At 46.4% G+C, this 26490-nt stretch overlaps 16 non-coding genes across 16 annotated transcripts; all 16 read right to left on the reverse strand.

Annotated features, from left to right (window-relative positions):
* Positions 1-446: 446 nt before the first annotated feature.
* Positions 447-637, reverse strand: LOC142289523 (U2 spliceosomal RNA). Its single transcript, XR_012749998.1, has one exon. It is a non-coding gene; the product is annotated as a U2 spliceosomal RNA (small nuclear RNA).
* Positions 638-2025: 1388 nt separating this feature from the next.
* On the reverse strand, positions 2026-2216 carry LOC142289535 (U2 spliceosomal RNA). Its single transcript, XR_012750009.1, has one exon. It is a non-coding gene; the product is annotated as a U2 spliceosomal RNA (small nuclear RNA).
* Positions 2217-3603: 1387 nt separating this feature from the next.
* On the reverse strand, positions 3604-3794 carry LOC142289546 (U2 spliceosomal RNA). The gene has a single exon (XR_012750020.1). It is a non-coding gene; the product is annotated as a U2 spliceosomal RNA (small nuclear RNA).
* Positions 3795-5181: 1387 nt separating this feature from the next.
* Positions 5182-5372, reverse strand: LOC142289549 (U2 spliceosomal RNA). Its single transcript, XR_012750022.1, has one exon. It is a non-coding gene; the product is annotated as a U2 spliceosomal RNA (small nuclear RNA).
* A 1387-nt stretch (positions 5373-6759) lies between these two features.
* Positions 6760-6950, reverse strand: LOC142289550 (U2 spliceosomal RNA). The gene has a single exon (XR_012750023.1). It is a non-coding gene; the product is annotated as a U2 spliceosomal RNA (small nuclear RNA).
* Positions 6951-8337: 1387 nt separating this feature from the next.
* LOC142289525 (U2 spliceosomal RNA) lies at positions 8338-8528 on the reverse strand. Its single transcript, XR_012749999.1, has one exon. It is a non-coding gene; the product is annotated as a U2 spliceosomal RNA (small nuclear RNA).
* Positions 8529-9915: 1387 nt separating this feature from the next.
* On the reverse strand, positions 9916-10106 carry LOC142289526 (U2 spliceosomal RNA). Its single transcript, XR_012750000.1, has one exon. It is a non-coding gene; the product is annotated as a U2 spliceosomal RNA (small nuclear RNA).
* Positions 10107-11493: 1387 nt separating this feature from the next.
* Positions 11494-11684, reverse strand: LOC142289527 (U2 spliceosomal RNA). The gene has a single exon (XR_012750001.1). It is a non-coding gene; the product is annotated as a U2 spliceosomal RNA (small nuclear RNA).
* Positions 11685-13071: 1387 nt separating this feature from the next.
* LOC142289528 (U2 spliceosomal RNA) lies at positions 13072-13262 on the reverse strand. Its single transcript, XR_012750002.1, has one exon. It is a non-coding gene; the product is annotated as a U2 spliceosomal RNA (small nuclear RNA).
* A 1387-nt stretch (positions 13263-14649) lies between these two features.
* On the reverse strand, positions 14650-14840 carry LOC142289529 (U2 spliceosomal RNA). The gene has a single exon (XR_012750003.1). It is a non-coding gene; the product is annotated as a U2 spliceosomal RNA (small nuclear RNA).
* A 1388-nt stretch (positions 14841-16228) lies between these two features.
* LOC142289530 (U2 spliceosomal RNA) lies at positions 16229-16419 on the reverse strand. Its single transcript, XR_012750004.1, has one exon. It is a non-coding gene; the product is annotated as a U2 spliceosomal RNA (small nuclear RNA).
* Positions 16420-17806: 1387 nt separating this feature from the next.
* On the reverse strand, positions 17807-17997 carry LOC142289531 (U2 spliceosomal RNA). Its single transcript, XR_012750005.1, has one exon. It is a non-coding gene; the product is annotated as a U2 spliceosomal RNA (small nuclear RNA).
* Positions 17998-19384: 1387 nt separating this feature from the next.
* On the reverse strand, positions 19385-19575 carry LOC142289532 (U2 spliceosomal RNA). The gene has a single exon (XR_012750006.1). It is a non-coding gene; the product is annotated as a U2 spliceosomal RNA (small nuclear RNA).
* A 1387-nt stretch (positions 19576-20962) lies between these two features.
* LOC142289533 (U2 spliceosomal RNA) lies at positions 20963-21153 on the reverse strand. Its single transcript, XR_012750007.1, has one exon. It is a non-coding gene; the product is annotated as a U2 spliceosomal RNA (small nuclear RNA).
* A 1387-nt stretch (positions 21154-22540) lies between these two features.
* Positions 22541-22731, reverse strand: LOC142289534 (U2 spliceosomal RNA). The gene has a single exon (XR_012750008.1). It is a non-coding gene; the product is annotated as a U2 spliceosomal RNA (small nuclear RNA).
* Positions 22732-24118: 1387 nt separating this feature from the next.
* On the reverse strand, positions 24119-24311 carry LOC142289545 (U2 spliceosomal RNA). The gene has a single exon (XR_012750019.1). It is a non-coding gene; the product is annotated as a U2 spliceosomal RNA (small nuclear RNA).
* Between the last annotated feature and the right edge of the window lie 2179 nt (positions 24312-26490).

Genomic DNA, 26490 nt, shown 5'->3' on the forward strand with positions numbered 1-26490 from the left:
TACTAAAGAGATCATCATTACTCAAAGAAAACCCCAAAAACCAATGCATGATAGGAATAAACAGGTAACTTTCTTTGGAGTGGAAGCGGAGAGATCGCACCAGATGCCAATTCTAGATCTTATCACACCTGTGGTCACTGCAGCAGCAGGTGAATCCACTTTGTCCAAAAGGGATCTATTCCATTCAATTGCAAATGATCTAGATAAGACAGAGAACTGCAGCACGGGGACATAGCCGAGTTGGTCAGGTTGAGTGGTGATGAGTTTGCTATTTGGATGAATAAAGAAAGTCAAAAGTGTGAAAGATAAAAAACAAAAGGAGGAAGTGTGAAAAGTGAATGGGCCAAATTGAGGTGCATATGAAGACGTATGCTTTCTTCCAATTCATTAAATCGGGCTAATATGAATCAGGTGAATTGAGTTCTGCTTTTGGAAACTGGGTTAAGAAGGGGTGCACCGTTCCTGGAGGTACTGCAATACCAGGTCAATGCGTGGAGTGGACAGAGCAAGCTCTTTTTCCATCTCCCTGTTCTAAAAATCCATTTAATATATGGTCCCCAGATAGGGGACGTATCAGATATTAAACTGATAAGAACAGATACTACACTTGATCTTAGCCAAAAGGCCGAGAAGCGATAACCAGAATTGGTTTGGGCCTCGAGTGGCACCCTGGCCTATGCCGGACACATCTTAGGGAGAGAGAGCGAGAGGGAGACAAACCCACGCCTACACAAGACATTTTGTCACCCAAGCCAACCCTTGAAAAGGCTGCTTTGCAGAGCAAAAACAAGAAGAATGGTGCGTTTTGCAGCCGCCGCCCACTGCAATGAATCTGAATAACTCCTCCTTTAGGGCGCAAGCAACTCCCCTCCCCCTTGCAGTCTTTCCAATTCACGATACAAAAAGACGGACAGGACAGGTTGCCTGACTTTCCGTCACTGCCACCCTTTGCCATCCTTACCCGTAGAAAGCCCTTTCATCATCCCCAAACCCTAATCTTTTCCCTTTCCTTCCCAGCCCCCAAACCCTGCCCTCTGTACCTTTCTCACCACCCGCTTCCCTTCTCCTGTCATCCCCCTACCACCCGGGAAAAAAAGAGATTGCCCCCTCCTTCCACTAGCCCACCCTCCCACCCCAAAGAACAACTTCTTCTGCGCAGCTTGTTTTCTAGGCAGCAGCGCTATTGTGATGTCATCGGGGGGCATTGTGACAAGCCGCCAGTGTTCCGTCTCTTCATGTTGTGCACAGTTCAAACGGAAAATACATCAACAGGCAGACTACAGAAAAGCTTACTATCAAAGGTTAGAGGGGGGCTTTCTCAGAGGGCTTTTTACAGTTTTTCTATTCCCAATTAGCCGTTTAAGTGTACTTATTGAAAGTAGTAATTCTTTCATAGGCCGCCCTTTCTTAGTATTTGACGTTCCTTATATTGCGGTATGAGGCTTCGCAGTAGGTTGCAAACATTCATCACCCATGACTGTCCCCAATTGAGCTCAGAAGCTCAATGTCTATCATGACCTCTCTTTTAGAATGTCCAAGAGCAAGCAAACTATTCCTCCAGGAGAGGGCGCCAACAGACTACTAAAGAGATCATCATTACTCAAAGAAAACCCCAAAAACCAATGCATGATAGGAATAAACAGGTAACTTTCTTTGGAGTGGAAGCGGAGAGATCGCACCAGATGCCAATTCTAGATCTTATCACACCTGTGGTCACTGCAGCAGCAGGTGAATCCACTTTGTCCAAAAGGGATCTATTCCATTCAATTGCAAATGATCTAGATAAGACAGAGAACTGCAGCACGGGGACATAGCCGAGTTGGTCAGGTTGAGTGGTGATGAGTTTGCTATTTGGATGAATAAAGAAAGTCAAAAGTGTGAAAGATAAAAAACAAAAGGAGGAAGTGTGAAAAGTGAATGGGCCAAATTGAGGTGCATATGAAGACGTATGCTTTCTTCCAATTCATTAAATCGGGCTAATATGAATCAGGTGAATTGAGTTCTGCTTTTGGAAACTGGGTTAAGAAGGGGTGCACCGTTCCTGGAGGTACTGCAATACCAGGTCAATGCGTGGAGTGGACAGAGCAAGCTCTTTTTCCATCTCCCTGTTCTAAAAATCCATTTAATATATGGTCCCCAGATAGGGGACGTATCAGATATTAAACTGATAAGAACAGATACTACACTTGATCTTAGCCAAAAGGCCGAGAAGCGATAACCAGAATTGGTTTGGGCCTCGAGTGGCACCCTGGCCTATGCCGGACACATCTTAGGGAGAGAGAGCGAGAGGGAGACAAACCCACGCCTACACAAGACATTTTGTCACCCAAGCCAACCCTTGAAAAGGCTGCTTTGCAGAGCAAAAACAAGAAGAATGGTGCGTTTTGCAGCCGCCGCCCACTGCAATGAATCTGAATAACTCCTCCTTTAGGGCGCAAGCAACTCCCCTCCCCCTTGCAGTCTTTCCAATTCACGATACAAAAAGACGGACAGGACAGGTTGCCTGACTTTCCGTCACTGCCACCCTTTGCCATCCTTACCCGTAGAAAGCCCTTTCATCATCCCCAAACCCTAATCTTTTCCCTTTCCTTCCCAGCCCCCAAACCCTGCCCTCTGTACCTTTCTCACCACCCGCTTCCCTTCTCCTGTCATCCCCCTACCACCCGGGAAAAAAAGAGATTGCCCCCTCCTTCCACTAGCCCACCCTCCCACCCAAAGAACAACTTCTTCTGCGCAGCTTGTTTTCTAGGCAGCAGCGCTATTGTGATGTCATCGGGGGGCATTGTGACAAGCCGCCAGTGTTCCGTCTCTTCATGTTGTGCACAGTTCAAACGGAAAATACATCAACAGGCAGACTACAGAAAAGCTTACTATCAAAGGTTAGAGGGGGGCTTTCTCAGAGGGCTTTTTACAGTTTTTCTATTCCCAATTAGCCGTTTAAGTGTACTTATTGAAAGTAGTAATTCTTTCATAGGCCGCCCTTTCTTAGTATTTGACGTTCCTTATATTGCGGTATGAGGCTTCGCAGTAGGTTGCAAACATTCATCACCCATGACTGTCCCCAATTGAGCTCAGAAGCTCAATGTCTATCATGACCTCTCTTTTAGAATGTCCAAGAGCAAGCAAACTATTCCTCCAGGAGAGGGCGCCAACAGACTACTAAAGAGATCATCATTACTCAAAGAAAACCCCAAAAACCAATGCATGATAGGAATAAACAGGTAACTTTCTTTGGAGTGGAAGCGGAGAGATCGCACCAGATGCCAATTCTAGATCTTATCACACCTGTGGTCACTGCAGCAGCAGGTGAATCCACTTTGTCCAAAAGGGATCTATTCCATTCAATTGCAAATGATCTAGATAAGACAGAGAACTGCAGCACGGGGACATAGCCGAGTTGGTCAGGTTGAGTGGTGATGAGTTTGCTATTTGGATGAATAAAGAAAGTCAAAAGTGTGAAAGATAAAAAACAAAAGGAGGAAGTGTGAAAAGTGAATGGGCCAAATTGAGGTGCATATGAAGACGTATGCTTTCTTCCAATTCATTAAATCGGGCTAATATGAATCAGGTGAATTGAGTTCTGCTTTTGGAAACTGGGTTAAGAAGGGGTGCACCGTTCCTGGAGGTACTGCAATACCAGGTCAATGCGTGGAGTGGACAGAGCAAGCTCTTTTTCCATCTCCCTGTTCTAAAAATCCATTTAATATATGGTCCCCAGATAGGGGACGTATCAGATATTAAACTGATAAGAACAGATACTACACTTGATCTTAGCCAAAAGGCCGAGAAGCGATAACCAGAATTGGTTTGGGCCTCGAGTGGCACCCTGGCCTATGCCGGACACATCTTAGGGAGAGAGAGCGAGAGGGAGACAAACCCACGCCTACACAAGACATTTTGTCACCCAAGCCAACCCTTGAAAAGGCTGCTTTGCAGAGCAAAAACAAGAAGAATGGTGCGTTTTGCAGCCGCCGCCCACTGCAATGAATCTGAATAACTCCTCCTTTAGGGCGCAAGCAACTCCCCTCCCCCTTGCAGTCTTTCCAATTCACGATACAAAAAGACGGACAGGACAGGTTGCCTGACTTTCCGTCACTGCCACCCTTTGCCATCCTTACCCGTAGAAAGCCCTTTCATCATCCCCAAACCCTAATCTTTTCCCTTTCCTTCCCAGCCCCCAAACCCTGCCCTCTGTACCTTTCTCACCACCCGCTTCCCTTCTCCTGTCATCCCCCTACCACCCGGGAAAAAAAGAGATTGCCCCCTCCTTCCACTAGCCCACCCTCCCACCCAAAGAACAACTTCTTCTGCGCAGCTTGTTTTCTAGGCAGCAGCGCTATTGTGATGTCATCGGGGGGCATTGTGACAAGCCGCCAGTGTTCCGTCTCTTCATGTTGTGCACAGTTCAAACGGAAAATACATCAACAGGCAGACTACAGAAAAGCTTACTATCAAAGGTTAGAGGGGGGCTTTCTCAGAGGGCTTTTTACAGTTTTTCTATTCCCAATTAGCCGTTTAAGTGTACTTATTGAAAGTAGTAATTCTTTCATAGGCCGCCCTTTCTTAGTATTTGACGTTCCTTATATTGCGGTATGAGGCTTCGCAGTAGGTTGCAAACATTCATCACCCATGACTGTCCCCAATTGAGCTCAGAAGCTCAATGTCTATCATGACCTCTCTTTTAGAATGTCCAAGAGCAAGCAAACTATTCCTCCAGGAGAGGGCGCCAACAGACTACTAAAGAGATCATCATTACTCAAAGAAAACCCCAAAAACCAATGCATGATAGGAATAAACAGGTAACTTTCTTTGGAGTGGAAGCGGAGAGATCGCACCAGATGCCAATTCTAGATCTTATCACACCTGTGGTCACTGCAGCAGCAGGTGAATCCACTTTGTCCAAAAGGGATCTATTCCATTCAATTGCAAATGATCTAGATAAGACAGAGAACTGCAGCACGGGGACATAGCCGAGTTGGTCAGGTTGAGTGGTGATGAGTTTGCTATTTGGATGAATAAAGAAAGTCAAAAGTGTGAAAGATAAAAAACAAAAGGAGGAAGTGTGAAAAGTGAATGGGCCAAATTGAGGTGCATATGAAGACGTATGCTTTCTTCCAATTCATTAAATCGGGCTAATATGAATCAGGTGAATTGAGTTCTGCTTTTGGAAACTGGGTTAAGAAGGGGTGCACCGTTCCTGGAGGTACTGCAATACCAGGTCAATGCGTGGAGTGGACAGAGCAAGCTCTTTTTCCATCTCCCTGTTCTAAAAATCCATTTAATATATGGTCCCCAGATAGGGGACGTATCAGATATTAAACTGATAAGAACAGATACTACACTTGATCTTAGCCAAAAGGCCGAGAAGCGATAACCAGAATTGGTTTGGGCCTCGAGTGGCACCCTGGCCTATGCCGGACACATCTTAGGGAGAGAGAGCGAGAGGGAGACAAACCCACGCCTACACAAGACATTTTGTCACCCAAGCCAACCCTTGAAAAGGCTGCTTTGCAGAGCAAAAACAAGAAGAATGGTGCGTTTTGCAGCCGCCGCCCACTGCAATGAATCTGAATAACTCCTCCTTTAGGGCGCAAGCAACTCCCCTCCCCCTTGCAGTCTTTCCAATTCACGATACAAAAAGACGGACAGGACAGGTTGCCTGACTTTCCGTCACTGCCACCCTTTGCCATCCTTACCCGTAGAAAGCCCTTTCATCATCCCCAAACCCTAATCTTTTCCCTTTCCTTCCCAGCCCCCAAACCCTGCCCTCTGTACCTTTCTCACCACCCGCTTCCCTTCTCCTGTCATCCCCCTACCACCCGGGAAAAAAAGAGATTGCCCCCTCCTTCCACTAGCCCACCCTCCCACCCAAAGAACAACTTCTTCTGCGCAGCTTGTTTTCTAGGCAGCAGCGCTATTGTGATGTCATCGGGGGGCATTGTGACAAGCCGCCAGTGTTCCGTCTCTTCATGTTGTGCACAGTTCAAACGGAAAATACATCAACAGGCAGACTACAGAAAAGCTTACTATCAAAGGTTAGAGGGGGGCTTTCTCAGAGGGCTTTTTACAGTTTTTCTATTCCCAATTAGCCGTTTAAGTGTACTTATTGAAAGTAGTAATTCTTTCATAGGCCGCCCTTTCTTAGTATTTGACGTTCCTTATATTGCGGTATGAGGCTTCGCAGTAGGTTGCAAACATTCATCACCCATGACTGTCCCCAATTGAGCTCAGAAGCTCAATGTCTATCATGACCTCTCTTTTAGAATGTCCAAGAGCAAGCAAACTATTCCTCCAGGAGAGGGCGCCAACAGACTACTAAAGAGATCATCATTACTCAAAGAAAACCCCAAAAACCAATGCATGATAGGAATAAACAGGTAACTTTCTTTGGAGTGGAAGCGGAGAGATCGCACCAGATGCCAATTCTAGATCTTATCACACCTGTGGTCACTGCAGCAGCAGGTGAATCCACTTTGTCCAAAAGGGATCTATTCCATTCAATTGCAAATGATCTAGATAAGACAGAGAACTGCAGCACGGGGACATAGCCGAGTTGGTCAGGTTGAGTGGTGATGAGTTTGCTATTTGGATGAATAAAGAAAGTCAAAAGTGTGAAAGATAAAAAACAAAAGGAGGAAGTGTGAAAAGTGAATGGGCCAAATTGAGGTGCATATGAAGACGTATGCTTTCTTCCAATTCATTAAATCGGGCTAATATGAATCAGGTGAATTGAGTTCTGCTTTTGGAAACTGGGTTAAGAAGGGGTGCACCGTTCCTGGAGGTACTGCAATACCAGGTCAATGCGTGGAGTGGACAGAGCAAGCTCTTTTTCCATCTCCCTGTTCTAAAAATCCATTTAATATATGGTCCCCAGATAGGGGACGTATCAGATATTAAACTGATAAGAACAGATACTACACTTGATCTTAGCCAAAAGGCCGAGAAGCGATAACCAGAATTGGTTTGGGCCTCGAGTGGCACCCTGGCCTATGCCGGACACATCTTAGGGAGAGAGAGCGAGAGGGAGACAAACCCACGCCTACACAAGACATTTTGTCACCCAAGCCAACCCTTGAAAAGGCTGCTTTGCAGAGCAAAAACAAGAAGAATGGTGCGTTTTGCAGCCGCCGCCCACTGCAATGAATCTGAATAACTCCTCCTTTAGGGCGCAAGCAACTCCCCTCCCCCTTGCAGTCTTTCCAATTCACGATACAAAAAGACGGACAGGACAGGTTGCCTGACTTTCCGTCACTGCCACCCTTTGCCATCCTTACCCGTAGAAAGCCCTTTCATCATCCCCAAACCCTAATCTTTTCCCTTTCCTTCCCAGCCCCCAAACCCTGCCCTCTGTACCTTTCTCACCACCCGCTTCCCTTCTCCTGTCATCCCCCTACCACCCGGGAAAAAAAGAGATTGCCCCCTCCTTCCACTAGCCCACCCTCCCACCCAAAGAACAACTTCTTCTGCGCAGCTTGTTTTCTAGGCAGCAGCGCTATTGTGATGTCATCGGGGGGCATTGTGACAAGCCGCCAGTGTTCCGTCTCTTCATGTTGTGCACAGTTCAAACGGAAAATACATCAACAGGCAGACTACAGAAAAGCTTACTATCAAAGGTTAGAGGGGGGCTTTCTCAGAGGGCTTTTTACAGTTTTTCTATTCCCAATTAGCCGTTTAAGTGTACTTATTGAAAGTAGTAATTCTTTCATAGGCCGCCCTTTCTTAGTATTTGACGTTCCTTATATTGCGGTATGAGGCTTCGCAGTAGGTTGCAAACATTCATCACCCATGACTGTCCCCAATTGAGCTCAGAAGCTCAATGTCTATCATGACCTCTCTTTTAGAATGTCCAAGAGCAAGCAAACTATTCCTCCAGGAGAGGGCGCCAACAGACTACTAAAGAGATCATCATTACTCAAAGAAAACCCCAAAAACCAATGCATGATAGGAATAAACAGGTAACTTTCTTTGGAGTGGAAGCGGAGAGATCGCACCAGATGCCAATTCTAGATCTTATCACACCTGTGGTCACTGCAGCAGCAGGTGAATCCACTTTGTCCAAAAGGGATCTATTCCATTCAATTGCAAATGATCTAGATAAGACAGAGAACTGCAGCACGGGGACATAGCCGAGTTGGTCAGGTTGAGTGGTGATGAGTTTGCTATTTGGATGAATAAAGAAAGTCAAAAGTGTGAAAGATAAAAAACAAAAGGAGGAAGTGTGAAAAGTGAATGGGCCAAATTGAGGTGCATATGAAGACGTATGCTTTCTTCCAATTCATTAAATCGGGCTAATATGAATCAGGTGAATTGAGTTCTGCTTTTGGAAACTGGGTTAAGAAGGGGTGCACCGTTCCTGGAGGTACTGCAATACCAGGTCAATGCGTGGAGTGGACAGAGCAAGCTCTTTTTCCATCTCCCTGTTCTAAAAATCCATTTAATATATGGTCCCCAGATAGGGGACGTATCAGATATTAAACTGATAAGAACAGATACTACACTTGATCTTAGCCAAAAGGCCGAGAAGCGATAACCAGAATTGGTTTGGGCCTCGAGTGGCACCCTGGCCTATGCCGGACACATCTTAGGGAGAGAGAGCGAGAGGGAGACAAACCCACGCCTACACAAGACATTTTGTCACCCAAGCCAACCCTTGAAAAGGCTGCTTTGCAGAGCAAAAACAAGAAGAATGGTGCGTTTTGCAGCCGCCGCCCACTGCAATGAATCTGAATAACTCCTCCTTTAGGGCGCAAGCAACTCCCCTCCCCCTTGCAGTCTTTCCAATTCACGATACAAAAAGACGGACAGGACAGGTTGCCTGACTTTCCGTCACTGCCACCCTTTGCCATCCTTACCCGTAGAAAGCCCTTTCATCATCCCCAAACCCTAATCTTTTCCCTTTCCTTCCCAGCCCCCAAACCCTGCCCTCTGTACCTTTCTCACCACCCGCTTCCCTTCTCCTGTCATCCCCCTACCACCCGGGAAAAAAAGAGATTGCCCCCTCCTTCCACTAGCCCACCCTCCCACCCAAAGAACAACTTCTTCTGCGCAGCTTGTTTTCTAGGCAGCAGCGCTATTGTGATGTCATCGGGGGGCATTGTGACAAGCCGCCAGTGTTCCGTCTCTTCATGTTGTGCACAGTTCAAACGGAAAATACATCAACAGGCAGACTACAGAAAAGCTTACTATCAAAGGTTAGAGGGGGGCTTTCTCAGAGGGCTTTTTACAGTTTTTCTATTCCCAATTAGCCGTTTAAGTGTACTTATTGAAAGTAGTAATTCTTTCATAGGCCGCCCTTTCTTAGTATTTGACGTTCCTTATATTGCGGTATGAGGCTTCGCAGTAGGTTGCAAACATTCATCACCCATGACTGTCCCCAATTGAGCTCAGAAGCTCAATGTCTATCATGACCTCTCTTTTAGAATGTCCAAGAGCAAGCAAACTATTCCTCCAGGAGAGGGCGCCAACAGACTACTAAAGAGATCATCATTACTCAAAGAAAACCCCAAAAACCAATGCATGATAGGAATAAACAGGTAACTTTCTTTGGAGTGGAAGCGGAGAGATCGCACCAGATGCCAATTCTAGATCTTATCACACCTGTGGTCACTGCAGCAGCAGGTGAATCCACTTTGTCCAAAAGGGATCTATTCCATTCAATTGCAAATGATCTAGATAAGACAGAGAACTGCAGCACGGGGACATAGCCGAGTTGGTCAGGTTGAGTGGTGATGAGTTTGCTATTTGGATGAATAAAGAAAGTCAAAAGTGTGAAAGATAAAAAACAAAAGGAGGAAGTGTGAAAAGTGAATGGGCCAAATTGAGGTGCATATGAAGACGTATGCTTTCTTCCAATTCATTAAATCGGGCTAATATGAATCAGGTGAATTGAGTTCTGCTTTTGGAAACTGGGTTAAGAAGGGGTGCACCGTTCCTGGAGGTACTGCAATACCAGGTCAATGCGTGGAGTGGACAGAGCAAGCTCTTTTTCCATCTCCCTGTTCTAAAAATCCATTTAATATATGGTCCCCAGATAGGGGACGTATCAGATATTAAACTGATAAGAACAGATACTACACTTGATCTTAGCCAAAAGGCCGAGAAGCGATAACCAGAATTGGTTTGGGCCTCGAGTGGCACCCTGGCCTATGCCGGACACATCTTAGGGAGAGAGAGCGAGAGGGAGACAAACCCACGCCTACACAAGACATTTTGTCACCCAAGCCAACCCTTGAAAAGGCTGCTTTGCAGAGCAAAAACAAGAAGAATGGTGCGTTTTGCAGCCGCCGCCCACTGCAATGAATCTGAATAACTCCTCCTTTAGGGCGCAAGCAACTCCCCTCCCCCTTGCAGTCTTTCCAATTCACGATACAAAAAGACGGACAGGACAGGTTGCCTGACTTTCCGTCACTGCCACCCTTTGCCATCCTTACCCGTAGAAAGCCCTTTCATCATCCCCAAACCCTAATCTTTTCCCTTTCCTTCCCAGCCCCCAAACCCTGCCCTCTGTACCTTTCTCACCACCCGCTTCCCTTCTCCTGTCATCCCCCTACCACCCGGGAAAAAAAGAGATTGCCCCCTCCTTCCACTAGCCCACCCTCCCACCCAAAGAACAACTTCTTCTGCGCAGCTTGTTTTCTAGGCAGCAGCGCTATTGTGATGTCATCGGGGGGCATTGTGACAAGCCGCCAGTGTTCCGTCTCTTCATGTTGTGCACAGTTCAAACGGAAAATACATCAACAGGCAGACTACAGAAAAGCTTACTATCAAAGGTTAGAGGGGGGCTTTCTCAGAGGGCTTTTTACAGTTTTTCTATTCCCAATTAGCCGTTTAAGTGTACTTATTGAAAGTAGTAATTCTTTCATAGGCCGCCCTTTCTTAGTATTTGACGTTCCTTATATTGCGGTATGAGGCTTCGCAGTAGGTTGCAAACATTCATCACCCATGACTGTCCCCAATTGAGCTCAGAAGCTCAATGTCTATCATGACCTCTCTTTTAGAATGTCCAAGAGCAAGCAAACTATTCCTCCAGGAGAGGGCGCCAACAGACTACTAAAGAGATCATCATTACTCAAAGAAAACCCCAAAAACCAATGCATGATAGGAATAAACAGGTAACTTTCTTTGGAGTGGAAGCGGAGAGATCGCACCAGATGCCAATTCTAGATCTTATCACACCTGTGGTCACTGCAGCAGCAGGTGAATCCACTTTGTCCAAAAGGGATCTATTCCATTCAATTGCAAATGATCTAGATAAGACAGAGAACTGCAGCACGGGGACATAGCCGAGTTGGTCAGGTTGAGTGGTGATGAGTTTGCTATTTGGATGAATAAAGAAAGTCAAAAGTGTGAAAGATAAAAAACAAAAGGAGGAAGTGTGAAAAGTGAATGGGCCAAATTGAGGTGCATATGAAGACGTATGCTTTCTTCCAATTCATTAAATCGGGCTAATATGAATCAGGTGAATTGAGTTCTGCTTTTGGAAACTGGGTTAAGAAGGGGTGCACCGTTCCTGGAGGTACTGCAATACCAGGTCAATGCGTGGAGTGGACAGAGCAAGCTCTTTTTCCATCTCCCTGTTCTAAAAATCCATTTAATATATGGTCCCCAGATAGGGGACGTATCAGATATTAAACTGATAAGAACAGATACTACACTTGATCTTAGCCAAAAGGCCGAGAAGCGATAACCAGAATTGGTTTGGGCCTCGAGTGGCACCCTGGCCTATGCCGGACACATCTTAGGGAGAGAGAGCGAGAGGGAGACAAACCCACGCCTACACAAGACATTTTGTCACCCAAGCCAACCCTTGAAAAGGCTGCTTTGCAGAGCAAAAACAAGAAGAATGGTGCGTTTTGCAGCCGCCGCCCACTGCAATGAATCTGAATAACTCCTCCTTTAGGGCGCAAGCAACTCCCCTCCCCCTTGCAGTCTTTCCAATTCACGATACAAAAAGACGGACAGGACAGGTTGCCTGACTTTCCGTCACTGCCACCCTTTGCCATCCTTACCCGTAGAAAGCCCTTTCATCATCCCCAAACCCTAATCTTTTCCCTTTCCTTCCCAGCCCCCAAACCCTGCCCTCTGTACCTTTCTCACCACCCGCTTCCCTTCTCCTGTCATCCCCCTACCACCCGGGAAAAAAAGAGATTGCCCCCTCCTTCCACTAGCCCACCCTCCCACCCAAAGAACAACTTCTTCTGCGCAGCTTGTTTTCTAGGCAGCAGCGCTATTGTGATGTCATCGGGGGGCATTGTGACAAGCCGCCAGTGTTCCGTCTCTTCATGTTGTGCACAGTTCAAACGGAAAATACATCAACAGGCAGACTACAGAAAAGCTTACTATCAAAGGTTAGAGGGGGGCTTTCTCAGAGGGCTTTTTACAGTTTTTCTATTCCCAATTAGCCGTTTAAGTGTACTTATTGAAAGTAGTAATTCTTTCATAGGCCGCCCTTTCTTAGTATTTGACGTTCCTTATATTGCGGTATGAGGCTTCGCAGTAGGTTGCAAACATTCATCACCCATGACTGTCCCCAATTGAGCTCAGAAGCTCAATGTCTATCATGACCTCTCTTTTAGAATGTCCAAGAGCAAGCAAACTATTCCTCCAGGAGAGGGCGCCAACAGACTACTAAAGAGATCATCATTACTCAAAGAAAACCCCAAAAACCAATGCATGATAGGAATAAACAGGTAACTTTCTTTGGAGTGGAAGCGGAGAGATCGCACCAGATGCCAATTCTAGATCTTATCACACCTGTGGTCACTGCAGCAGCAGGTGAATCCACTTTGTCCAAAAGGGATCTATTCCATTCAATTGCAAATGATCTAGATAAGACAGAGAACTGCAGCACGGGGACATAGCCGAGTTGGTCAGGTTGAGTGGTGATGAGTTTGCTATTTGGATGAATAAAGAAAGTCAAAAGTGTGAAAGATAAAAAACAAAAGGAGGAAGTGTGAAAAGTGAATGGGCCAAATTGAGGTGCATATGAAGACGTATGCTTTCTTCCAATTCATTAAATCGGGCTAATATGAATCAGGTGAATTGAGTTCTGCTTTTGGAAACTGGGTTAAGAAGGGGTGCACCGTTCCTGGAGGTACTGCAATACCAGGTCAATGCGTGGAGTGGACAGAGCAAGCTCTTTTTCCATCTCCCTGTTCTAAAAATCCATTTAATATATGGTCCCCAGATAGGGGACGTATCAGATATTAAACTGATAAGAACAGATACTACACTTGATCTTAGCCAAAAGGCCGAGAAGCGATAACCAGAATTGGTTTGGGCCTCGAGTGGCACCCTGGCCTATGCCGGACACATCTTAGGGAGAGAGAGCGAGAGGGAGACAAACCCACGCCTACACAAGACATTTTGTCACCCAAGCCAACCCTTGAAAAGGCTGCTTTGCAGAGCAAAAACAAGAAGAATGGTGCGTTTTGCAGCCGCCGCCCACTGCAATGAATCTGAATAACTCCTCCTTTAGGGCGCAAGCAACTCCCCTCCCCCTTGCAGTCTTTCCAATTCACGATACAAAAAGACGGACAGGACAGGTTGCCTGACTTTCCGTCACTGCCACCCTTTGCCATCCTTACCCGTAGAAAGCCCTTTCATCATCCCCAAACCCTAATCTTTTCCCTTTCCTTCCCAGCCCCCAAACCCTGCCCTCTGTACCTTTCTCACCACCCGCTTCCCTTCTCCTGTCATCCCCCTACCACCCGGGAAAAAAAGAGATTGCCCCCTCCTTCCACTAGCCCACCCTCCCACCCAAAGAACAACTTCTTCTGCGCAGCTTGTTTTCTAGGCAGCAGCGCTATTGTGATGTCATCGGGGGGCATTGTGACAAGCCGCCAGTGTTCCGTCTCTTCATGTTGTGCACAGTTCAAACGGAAAATACATCAACAGGCAGACTACAGAAAAGCTTACTATCAAAGGTTAGAGGGGGGCTTTCTCAGAGGGCTTTTTACAGTTTTTCTATTCCCAATTAGCCGTTTAAGTGTACTTATTGAAAGTAGTAATTCTTTCATAGGCCGCCCTTTCTTAGTATTTGACGTTCCTTATATTGCGGTATGAGGCTTCGCAGTAGGTTGCAAACATTCATCACCCATGACGGTCCCCAATTGAGCTCAGAAGCTCAATGTCTATCATGACCTCTCTTTTAGAATGTCCAAGAGCAAGCAAACTATTCCTCCAGGAGAGGGCGCCAACAGACTACTAAAGAGATCATCATTACTCAAAGAAAACCCCAAAAACCAATGCATGATAGGAATAAACAGGTAACTTTCTTTGGAGTGGAAGCGGAGAGATCGCACCAGATGCCAATTCTAGATCTTATCACACCTGTGGTCACTGCAGCAGCAGGTGAATCCACTTTGTCCAAAAGGGATCTATTCCATTCAATTGCAAATGATCTAGATAAGACAGAGAACTGCAGCACGGGGACATAGCCGAGTTGGTCAGGTTGAGTGGTGATGAGTTTGCTATTTGGATGAATAAAGAAAGTCAAAAGTGTGAAAGATAAAAAACAAAAGGAGGAAGTGTGAAAAGTGAATGGGCCAAATTGAGGTGCATATGAAGACGTATGCTTTCTTCCAATTCATTAAATCGGGCTAATATGAATCAGGTGAATTGAGTTCTGCTTTTGGAAACTGGGTTAAGAAGGGGTGCACCGTTCCTGGAGGTACTGCAATACCAGGTCAATGCGTGGAGTGGACAGAGCAAGCTCTTTTTCCATCTCCCTGTTCTAAAAATCCATTTAATATATGGTCCCCAGATAGGGGACGTATCAGATATTAAACTGATAAGAACAGATACTACACTTGATCTTAGCCAAAAGGCCGAGAAGCGATAACCAGAATTGGTTTGGGCCTCGAGTGGCACCCTGGCCTATGCCGGACACATCTTAGGGAGAGAGAGCGAGAGGGAGACAAACCCACGCCTACACAAGACATTTTGTCACCCAAGCCAACCCTTGAAAAGGCTGCTTTGCAGAGCAAAAACAAGAAGAATGGTGCGTTTTGCAGCCGCCGCCCACTGCAATGAATCTGAATAACTCCTCCTTTAGGGCGCAAGCAACTCCCCTCCCCCTTGCAGTCTTTCCAATTCACGATACAAAAAGACGGACAGGACAGGTTGCCTGACTTTCCGTCACTGCCACCCTTTGCCATCCTTACCCGTAGAAAGCCCTTTCATCATCCCCAAACCCTAATCTTTTCCCTTTCCTTCCCAGCCCCCCAAACCCTGCCCTCTGTACCTTTCTCACCACCCGCTTCCCTTCTCCTGTCATCCCCCTACCACCCGGGAAAAAAAGAGATTGCCCCCTCCTTCCACTAGCCCACCCTCCCACCCAAAGAACAACTTCTTCTGCGCAGCTTGTTTTCTAGGCAGCAGCGCTATTGTGATGTCATCGGGGGGCATTGTGACAAGCCGCCAGTGTTCCGTCTCTTCATGTTGTGCACAGTTCAAACGGAAAATACATCAACAGGCAGACTACAGAAAAGCTTACTATCAAAGGTTAGAGGGGGGCTTTCTCAGAGGGCTTTTTACAGTTTTTCTATTCCCAATTAGCCGTTTAAGTGTACTTATTGAAAGTAGTAATTCTTTCATAGGCCGCCCTTTCTTAGTATTTGACGTTCCTTATATTGCGGTATGAGGCTTCGCAGTAGGTTGCAAACATTCATCACCCATGACTGTCCCCAATTGAGCTCAGAAGCTCAATGTCTATCATGACCTCTCTTTTAGAATGTCCAAGAGCAAGCAAACTATTCCTCCAGGAGAGGGCGCCAACAGACTACTAAAGAGATCATCATTACTCAAAGAAAACCCCAAAAACCAATGCATGATAGGAATAAACAGGTAACTTTCTTTGGAGTGGAAGCGGAGAGATCGCACCAGATGCCAATTCTAGATCTTATCACACCTGTGGTCACTGCAGCAGCAGGTGAATCCACTTTGTCCAAAAGGGATCTATTCCATTCAATTGCAAATGATCTAGATAAGACAGAGAACTGCAGCACGGGGACATAGCCGAGTTGGTCAGGTTGAGTGGTGATGAGTTTGCTATTTGGATGAATAAAGAAAGTCAAAAGTGTGAAAGATAAAAAACAAAAGGAGGAAGTGTGAAAAGTGAATGGGCCAAATTGAGGTGCATATGAAGACGTATGCTTTCTTCCAATTCATTAAATCGGGCTAATATGAATCAGGTGAATTGAGTTCTGCTTTTGGAAACTGGGTTAAGAAGGGGTGCACCGTTCCTGGAGGTACTGCAATACCAGGTCAATGCGTGGAGTGGACAGAGCAAGCTCTTTTTCCATCTCCCTGTTCTAAAAATCCATTTAATATATGGTCCCCAGATAGGGGACGTATCAGATATTAAACTGATAAGAACAGATACTACACTTGATCTTAGCCAAAAGGCCGAGAAGCGATAACCAGAATTGGTTTGGGCCTCGAGTGGCACCCTGGCCTATGCCGGACACATCTTAGGGAGAGAGAGCGAGAGGGAGACAAACCCACGCCTACACAAGACATTTTGTCACCCAAGCCAACCCTTGAAAAGGCTGCTTTGCAGAGCAAAAACAAGAAGAATGGTGCGTTTTGCAGCCGCCGCCCACTGCAATGAATCTGAATAACTCCTCCTTTAGGGCGCAAGCAACTCCCCTCCCCCTTGCAGTCTTTCCAATTCACGATACAAAAAGACGGACAGGACAGGTTGCCTGACTTTCCGTCACTGCCACCCTTTGCCATCCTTACCCGTAGAAAGCCCTTTCATCATCCCCAAACCCTAATCTTTTCCCTTTCCTTCCCAGCCCCCAAACCCTGCCCTCTGTACCTTTCTCACCACCCGCTTCCCTTCTCCTGTCATCCCCCTACCACCCGGGAAAAAAAGAGATTGCCCCCTCCTTCCACTAGCCCACCCTCCCACCCAAAGAACAACTTCTTCTGCGCAGCTTGTTTTCTAGGCAGCAGCGCTATTGTGATGTCATCGGGGGGCATTGTGACAAGCCGCCAGTGTTCCGTCTCTTCATGTTGTGCACAGTTCAAACGGAAAATACATCAACAGGCAGACTACAGAAAAGCTTACTATCAAAGGTTAGAGGGGGGCTTTCTCAGAGGGCTTTTTACAGTTTTTCTATTCCCAATTAGCCGTTTAAGTGTACTTATTGAAAGTAGTAATTCTTTCATAGGCCGCCCTTTCTTAGTATTTGACGTTCCTTATATTGCGGTATGAGGCTTCGCAGTAGGTTGCAAACATTCATCACCCATGACTGTCCCCAATTGAGCTCAGAAGCTCAATGTCTATCATGACCTCTCTTTTAGAATGTCCAAGAGCAAGCAAACTATTCCTCCAGGAGAGGGCGCCAACAGACTACTAAAGAGATCATCATTACTCAAAGAAAACCCCAAAAACCAATGCATGATAGGAATAAACAGGTAACTTTCTTTGGAGTGGAAGCGGAGAGATCGCACCAGATGCCAATTCTAGATCTTATCACACCTGTGGTCACTGCAGCAGCAGGTGAATCCACTTTGTCCAAAAGGGATCTATTCCATTCAATTGCAAATGATCTAGATAAGACAGAGAACTGCAGCACGGGGACATAGCCGAGTTGGTCAGGTTGAGTGGTGATGAGTTTGCTATTTGGATGAATAAAGAAAGTCAAAAGTGTGAAAGATAAAAAACAAAAGGAGGAAGTGTGAAAAGTGAATGGGCCAAATTGAGGTGCATATGAAGACGTATGCTTTCTTCCAATTCATTAAATCGGGCTAATATGAATCAGGTGAATTGAGTTCTGCTTTTGGAAACTGGGTTAAGAAGGGGTGCACCGTTCCTGGAGGTACTGCAATACCAGGTCAATGCGTGGAGTGGACAGAGCAAGCTCTTTTTCCATCTCCCTGTTCTAAAAATCCATTTAATATATGGTCCCCAGATAGGGGACGTATCAGATATTAAACTGATAAGAACAGATACTACACTTGATCTTAGCCAAAAGGCCGAGAAGCGATAACCAGAATTGGTTTGGGCCTCGAGTGGCACCCTGGCCTATGCCGGACACATCTTAGGGAGAGAGAGCGAGAGGGAGACAAACCCACGCCTACACAAGACATTTTGTCACCCAAGCCAACCCTTGAAAAGGCTGCTTTGCAGAGCAAAAACAAGAAGAATGGTGCGTTTTGCAGCCGCCGCCCACTGCAATGAATCTGAATAACTCCTCCTTTAGGGCGCAAGCAACTCCCCTCCCCCTTGCAGTCTTTCCAATTCACGATACAAAAAGACGGACAGGACAGGTTGCCTGACTTTCCGTCACTGCCACCCTTTGCCATCCTTACCCGTAGAAAGCCCTTTCATCATCCCCAAACCCTAATCTTTTCCCTTTCCTTCCCAGCCCCCAAACCCTGCCCTCTGTACCTTTCTCACCACCCGCTTCCCTTCTCCTGTCATCCCCCTACCACCCGGGAAAAAAAGAGATTGCCCCCTCCTTCCACTAGCCCACCCTCCCACCCAAAGAACAACTTCTTCTGCGCAGCTTGTTTTCTAGGCAGCAGCGCTATTGTGATGTCATCGGGGGGCATTGTGACAAGCCGCCAGTGTTCCGTCTCTTCATGTTGTGCACAGTTCAAACGGAAAATACATCAACAGGCAGACTACAGAAAAGCTTACTATCAAAGGTTAGAGGGGGGCTTTCTCAGAGGGCTTTTTACAGTTTTTCTATTCCCAATTAGCCGTTTAAGTGTACTTATTGAAAGTAGTAATTCTTTCATAGGCCGCCCTTTCTTAGTATTTGACGTTCCTTATATTGCGGTATGAGGCTTCGCAGTAGGTTGCAAACATTCATCACCCATGACTGTCCCCAATTGAGCTCAGAAGCTCAATGTCTATCATGACCTCTCTTTTAGAATGTCCAAGAGCAAGCAAACTATTCCTCCAGGAGAGGGCGCCAACAGACTACTAAAGAGATCATCATTACTCAAAGAAAACCCCAAAAACCAATGCATGATAGGAATAAACAGGTAACTTTCTTTGGAGTGGAAGCGGAGAGATCGCACCAGATGCCAATTCTAGATCTTATCACACCTGTGGTCACTGCAGCAGCAGGTGAATCCACTTTGTCCAAAAGGGATCTATTCCATTCAATTGCAAATGATCTAGATAAGACAGAGAACTGCAGCACGGGGACATAGCCGAGTTGGTCAGGTTGAGTGGTGATGAGTTTGCTATTTGGATGAATAAAGAAAGTCAAAAGTGTGAAAGATAAAAAACAAAAGGAGGAAGTGTGAAAAGTGAATGGGCCAAATTGAGGTGCATATGAAGACGTATGCTTTCTTCCAATTCATTAAATCGGGCTAATATGAATCAGGTGAATTGAGTTCTGCTTTTGGAAACTGGGTTAAGAAGGGGTGCACCGTTCCTGGAGGTACTGCAATACCAGGTCAATGCGTGGAGTGGACAGAGCAAGCTCTTTTTCCATCTCCCTGTTCTAAAAATCCATTTAATATATGGTCCCCAGATAGGGGACGTATCAGATATTAAACTGATAAGAACAGATACTACACTTGATCTTAGCCAAAAGGCCGAGAAGCGATAACCAGAATTGGTTTGGGCCTCGAGTGGCACCCTGGCCAATGCCGGACACATCTTAGGGAGAGAGAGCGAGAGGGAGACAAACCCACGCCTACACAAGACATTTTGTCACCCAAGCCAACCCTTGAAAAGGCTGCTTTGCAGAGCAAAAACAAGAAGAATGGTGCGTTTTGCAGCCGCCGCCCACTGCAATGAATCTGAATAACTCCTCCTTTAGGGCGCAAGCAACTCCCCTCCCCCTTGCAGTCTTTCCAATTCACGATACAAAAAGACGGACAGGACAGGTTGCCTGACTTTCCGTCACTGCCACCCTTTGCCATCCTTACCCGTAGAAAGCCCTTTCATCATCCCCAAACCCTAATCTTTTCCCTTTCCTTCCCAGCCCCCAAACCCTGCCCTCTGTACCTTTCTCACCACCCGCTTCCCTTCTCCTGTCATCCCCCTACCACCCGGGAAAAAAAGAGATTGCCCCCTCCTTCCACTAGCCCACCCTCCCACCCAAAGAACAACTTCTTCTGCGCAGCTTGTTTTCTAGGCAGCAGCGCTATTGTGATGTCATCGGGGGGCATTGTGACAAGCCGCCAGTGTTCCGTCTCTTCATGTTGTGCACAGTTCAAACGGAAAATACATCAACAGGCAGACTACAGAAAAGCTTACTATCAAAGGTTAGAGGGGGGCTTTCTCAGAGGGCTTTTTACAGTTTTTCTATTCCCAATTAGCCGTTTAAGTGTACTTATTGAAAGTAGTAATTCTTTCATAGGCCGCCCTTTCTTAGTATTTGACGTTCCTTATATTGCGGTATGAGGCTTCGCAGTAGGTTGCAAACATTCATCACCCATGACTGTCCCCAATTGAGCTCAGAAGCTCAATGTCTATCATGACCTCTCTTTTAGAATGTCCAAGAGCAAGCAAACTATTCCTCCAGGAGAGGGCGCCAACAGACTACTAAAGAGATCATCATTACTCAAAGAAAACCCCAAAAACCAATGCATGATAGGAATAAACAGGTAACTTTCTTTGGAGTGGAAGCGGAGAGATCGCACCAGATGCCAATTCTAGATCTTATCACACCTGTGGTCACTGCAGCAGCAGGTGAATCCACTTTGTCCAAAAGGGATCTATTCCATTCAATTGCAAATGATCTAGATAAGACAGAGAACTGCAGCACGGGGACATAGCCGAGTTGGTCAGGTTGAGTGGTGATGAGTTTGCTATTTGGATGAATAAAGAAAGTCAAAAGTGTGAAAGATAAAAAACAAAAGGAGGAAGTGTGAAAAGTGAATGGGCCAAATTGAGGTGCATATGAAGACGTATGCTTTCTTCCAATTCATTAAATCGGGCTAATATGAATCAGGTGAATTGAGTTCTGCTTTTGGAAACTGGGTTAAGAAGGGGTGCACCGTTCCTGGAGGTACTGCAATACCAGGTCAATGCGTGGAGTGGACAGAGCAAGCTCTTTTTCCATCTCCCTGTTCTAAAAATCCATTTAATATATGGTCCCCAGATAGGGGACGTATCAGATATTAAACTGATAAGAACAGATACTACACTTGATCTTAGCCAAAAGGCCGAGAAGCGATAACCAGAATTGGTTTGGGCCTCGAGTGGCACCCTGGCCTATGCCGGACACATCTTAGGGAGAGAGAGCGAGAGGGAGACAAACCCACGCCTACACAAGACATTTTGTCACCCAAGCCAACCCTTGAAAAGGCTGCTTTGCAGAGCAAAAACAAGAAGAATGGTGCGTTTTGCAGCCGCCGCCCACTGCAATGAATCTGAATAACTCCTCCTTTAGGGCGCAAGCAACTCCCCTCCCCCTTGCAGTCTTTCCAATTCACGATACAAAAAGACGGACAGGACAGGTTGCCTGACTTTCCGTCACTGCCACCCTTTGCCATCCTTACCCGTAGAAAGCCCTTTCATCATCCCCAAACCCTAATCTTTTCCCTTTCCTTCCCAGCCCCCAAACCCTGCCCTCTGTACCTTTCTCACCACCCGCTTCCCTTCTCCTGTCATCCCCCTACCACCCGGGAAAAAAAGAGATTGCCCCCTCCTTCCACTAGCCCACCCTCCCACCCAAAGAACAACTTCTTCTGCGCAGCTTGTTTTCTAGGCAGCAGCGCTATTGTGATGTCATCGGGGGGCATTGTGACAAGCCGCCAGTGTTCCGTCTCTTCATGTTGTGCACAGTTCAAACGGAAAATACATCAACAGGCAGACTACAGAAAAGCTTACTATCAAAGGTTAGAGGGGGGCTTTCTCAGAGGGCTTTTTACAGTTTTTCTATTCCCAATTAGCCGTTTAAGTGTACTTATTGAAAGTAGTAATTCTTTCATAGGCCGCCCTTTCTTAGTATTTGACGTTCCTTATATTGCGGTATGAGGCTTCGCAGTAGGTTGCAAACATTCATCACCCATGACTGTCCCCAATTGAGCTCAGAAGCTCAATGTCTATCATGACCTCTCTTTTAGAATGTCCAAGAGCAAGCAAACTATTCCTCCAGGAGAGGGCGCCAACAGACTACTAAAGAGATCATCATTACTCAAAGAAAACCCCAAAAACCAATGCATGATAGGAATAAACAGGTAACTTTCTTTGGAGTGGAAGCGGAGAGATCGCACCAGATGCCAATTCTAGATCTTATCACACCTGTGGTCACTGCAGCAGCAGGTGAATCCACTTTGTCCAAAAGGGATCTATTCCATTCAATTGCAAATGATCTAGATAAGACAGAGAACTGCAGCACGGGGACATAGCCGAGTTGGTCAGGTTGAGTGGTGATGAGTTTGCTATTTGGATGAATAAAGAAAGTCAAAAGTGTGAAAGATAAAAAACAAAAGGAGGAAGTGTGAAAAGTGAATGGGCCAAATTGAGGTGCATATGAAGACGTATGCTTTCTTCCAATTCATTAAATCGGGCTAATATGAATCAGGTGAATTGAGTTCTGCTTTTGGAAACTGGGTTAAGAAGGGGTGCACCGTTCCTGGAGGTACTGCAATACCAGGTCAATGCGTGGAGTGGACAGAGCAAGCTCTTTTTCCATCTCCCTGTTCTAAAAATCCATTTAATATATGGTCCCCAGATAGGGGACGTATCAGATATTAAACTGATAAGAACAGATACTACACTTGATCTTAGCCAAAAGGCCGAGAAGCGATAACCAGAATTGGTTTGGGCCTCGAGTGGCACCCTGGCCAATGCCGGACACATCTTAGGGAGAGAGAGCGAGAGGGAGACAAACCCACGCCTACACAAGACATTTTGTCACCCAAGCCAACCCTTGAAAAGGCTGCTTTGCAGAGCAAAAACAAGAAGAATGGTGCGTTTTGCAGCCGCCGCCCACTGCAATGAATCTGAATAACTCCTCCTTTAGGGCGCAAGCAACTCCCCTCCCCCTTGCAGTCTTTCCAATTCACGATACAAAAAGACGGACAGGACAGGTTGCCTGACTTTCCGTCACTGCCACCCTTTGCCATCCTTACCCGTAGAAAGCCCTTTCATCATCCCCAAACCCTAATCTTTTCCCTTTCCTTCCCAGCCCCCAAACCCTGCCCTCTGTACCTTTCTCACCACCCGCTTCCCTTCTCCTGTCATCCCCCTACCACCCGGGAAAAAAAGAGATTGCCCCCTCCTTCCACTAGCCCACCCTCCCACCCAAAGAACAACTTCTTCTGCGCAGCTTGTTTTCTAGGCAGCAGCGCTATTGTGATGTCATCGGGGGGCATTGTGACAAGCCGCCAGTGTTCCGTCTCTTCATGTTGTGCACAGTTCAAACGGAAAATACATCAACAGGCAGACTACAGAAAAGCTTACTATCAAAGGTTAGAGGGGGGCTTTCTCAGAGGGCTTTTTACAGTTTTTCTATTCCCAATTAGCCGTTTAAGTGTACTTATTGAAAGTAGTAATTCTTTCATAGGCCGCCCTTTCTTAGTATTTGACGTTCCTTATATTGCGGTATGAGGCTTCGCAGTAGGTTGCAAACATTCATCACCCATGACTGTCCCCAATTGAGCTCAGAAGCTCAATGTCTATCATGACCTCTCTTTTAGAATGTCCAAGAGCAAGCAAACTATTCCTCCAGGAGAGGGCGCCAACAGACTACTAAAGAGATCATCATTACTCAAAGAAAACCCCAAAAACCAATGCATGATAGGAATAAACAGGTAACTTTCTTTGGAGTGGAAGCGGAGAGATCGCACCAGATGCCAATTCTAGATCTTATCACACCTGTGGTCACTGCAGCAGCAGGTGAATCCACTTTGTCCAAAAGGGATCTATTCCATTCAATTGCAAATGATCTAGATAAGACAGAGAACTGCAGCACGGGGACATAGCCGAGTTGGTCAGGTTGAGTGGTGATGAGTTTGCTATTTGGATGAATAAAGAAAGTCAAAAGTGTGAAAGATAAAAAACAAAAGGAGGAAGTGTGAAAAGTGAATGGGCCAAATTGAGGTGCATATGAAGACGTATGCTTTCTTCCAATTCATTAAATCGGGCTAATATGAATCAGGTGAATTGAGTTCTGCTTTTGGAAACTGGGTTAAGAAGGGGTGCACCGTTCCTGGAGGTACTGCAATACCAGGTCAATGCGTGGAGTGGACAGAGCAAGCTCTTTTTCCATCTCCCTGTTCTAAAAATCCATTTAATATATGGTCCCCAGATAGGGGACGTATCAGATATTAAACTGATAAGAACAGATTTTTGATTTAATGAAGCTTTCCAAAGCACCACAAAAAATGCATGACCGAAGTCACACCAAAAACAGTGCAAAGGCTAGGATTCGTGTGGACCCCACCGTGAGGAGAGGGTCCCCAAAAATCAACCCCGTCCCTCCGAGCCAGAAGGCCACAGCAAGGGTCAGGGATCTTCGGTGCTCCCCCAAGCCGAAGCCTGGTTGAGCCTTGTCGTTGCTCCCAGCGTCCACCCAGGCATCTTACCCAAGTGGAGTAGAGAGCTACTAGTTGTTGGTTTCGCAGCCGAAACTGCCCGGACCGTCAACCGGTGTTGGTTTCTCAGCCCAAGGCTAACCGGACCTCCAACCGGGTGTTGGTTTCTCAGCCGAAGCTGACCCAGACCTCCAACCGGGTGTTGGTTTCTCAGCCGAAGCTGACCCGGACCTCCAACCGGGTGTTAGTTTCTCAGCCCAAAGCTGACCAGACCTCCGACCGGGATTATAAAAATTTCCCTTCCTAGCCAGAAGGCCGGGATAGGGTAATATGCTCAAAAAGTATGAAAAGGCAAGGTACGGTGTGCTACAGAGCCCAAGGCTTGCCGGGGTCCCAAGCCAGCAAGCTCAGACTCACTCCAGGGTCGTCAGTCCTGGGGCACGTTGTACCATAGCCCCCCATCCTTACTCAGTCTAATAGCCTCGATCCTGGTAGGGCCATGTTTTCCACTAGATGAATATACTATCCACCCAGAGTACTAGCAAGCGCAACCTTCCAGTGTGCATTGTATCATTGTACTAAGGTGGCCTGGAGCTTAAACCACCTCTTCGAACAACACTACACTTGATCTTAGCCAAAAGGCCGAGAAGCGATAACCAGAATTGGTTTGGGCCTCGAGTGGCACCCTGGCCTATGCCGGACACATCTTAGGGAGAGAGAGCGAGAGGGAGACAAACCCACGCCTACACAAGACATTTTGTCACCCAAGCCAACCCTTGAAAAGGCTGCTTTGCAGAGCAAAAACAAGAAGAATGGTGCGTTTTGCAGCCGCCGCCCACTGCAATGAATCTGAATAACTCCTCCTTTAGGGCGCAAGCAACTCCCCTCCCCCTTGCAGTCTTTCCAATTCACGATACAAAAAGACGGACAGGACAGGTTGCCTGACTTTCCGTCACTGCCACCCTTTGCCATCCTTACCCGTAGAAAGCCCTTTCATCATCCCCAAACCCTAATCTTTTCCCTTTCCTTCCCAGCCCCCAAACCCTGCCCTCTGTACCTTTCTCACCACCCGCTTCCCTTCTCCTGTCATCCCCCTACCACCCGGGAAAAAAAGAGATTGCCCCCTCCTTCCACTAGCCCACCCTCCCACCCAAAGAACAACTTCTTCTGCGCAGCTTGTTTTCTAGGCAGCAGCGCTATTGTGATGTCATCGGGGGGCATTGTGACAAGCCGCCAGTGTTCCGTCTCTTCATGTTGTGCACAGTTCAAACGGAAAATACATCAACAGGCAGACTACAGAAAAGCTTACTATCAAAGGTTAGAGGGGGGCTTTCTCAGAGGGCTTTTTACAGTTTTTCTATTCCCAATTAGCCGTTTAAGTGTACTTATTGAAAGTAGTAATTCTTTCATAGGCCGCCCTTTCTTAGTATTTGACGTTCCTTATATTGCGGTATGAGGCTTCGCAGTAGGTTGCAAACATTCATCACCCATGACTGTCCCCAATTGAGCTCAGAAGCTCAATGTCTATCATGACCTCTCTTATAGAATGTCCAAGAGCAAGCAAACTATTCCTCCAGGAGAGGGCGCCAACAGACTACTAAAGAGATCATCATTACTCAAAGAAAACCCCAAAAACCAATGCATGATAGGAATAAACAGGTAACTTTCTTTGGAGTGGAAGCGGAGAGATCGCACCAGATGCCAATTCTAGATCTTATCACACCTGTGGTCACTGCAGCAGCAGGTGAATCCACTTTGTCCAAAAGGGATCTATTCCATTCAATTGCAAATGATCTAGATAAGACAGAGAACTGCAGCACGGGGACATAGCCGAGTTGGTCAGGTTGAGTGGTGATGAGTTTGCTATTTGGATGAATAAAGAAAGTCAAAAGTGTGAAAGATAAAAAACAAAAGGAGGAAGTGTGAAAAGTGAATGGGCCAAATTGAGGTGCATATGAAGACGTATGCTTTCTTCCAATTCATTAAATCGGGCTAATATGAATCAGGTGAATTGAGTTCTGCTTTTGGAAA

The sequence above is a fragment of the Anomaloglossus baeobatrachus genome, unplaced genomic scaffold (genome assembly GCF_048569485.1).
Source record: "Anomaloglossus baeobatrachus isolate aAnoBae1 unplaced genomic scaffold, aAnoBae1.hap1 Scaffold_945, whole genome shotgun sequence".
NCBI classification, from domain to species: domain Eukaryota; kingdom Metazoa; phylum Chordata; class Amphibia; order Anura; family Aromobatidae; genus Anomaloglossus; species Anomaloglossus baeobatrachus.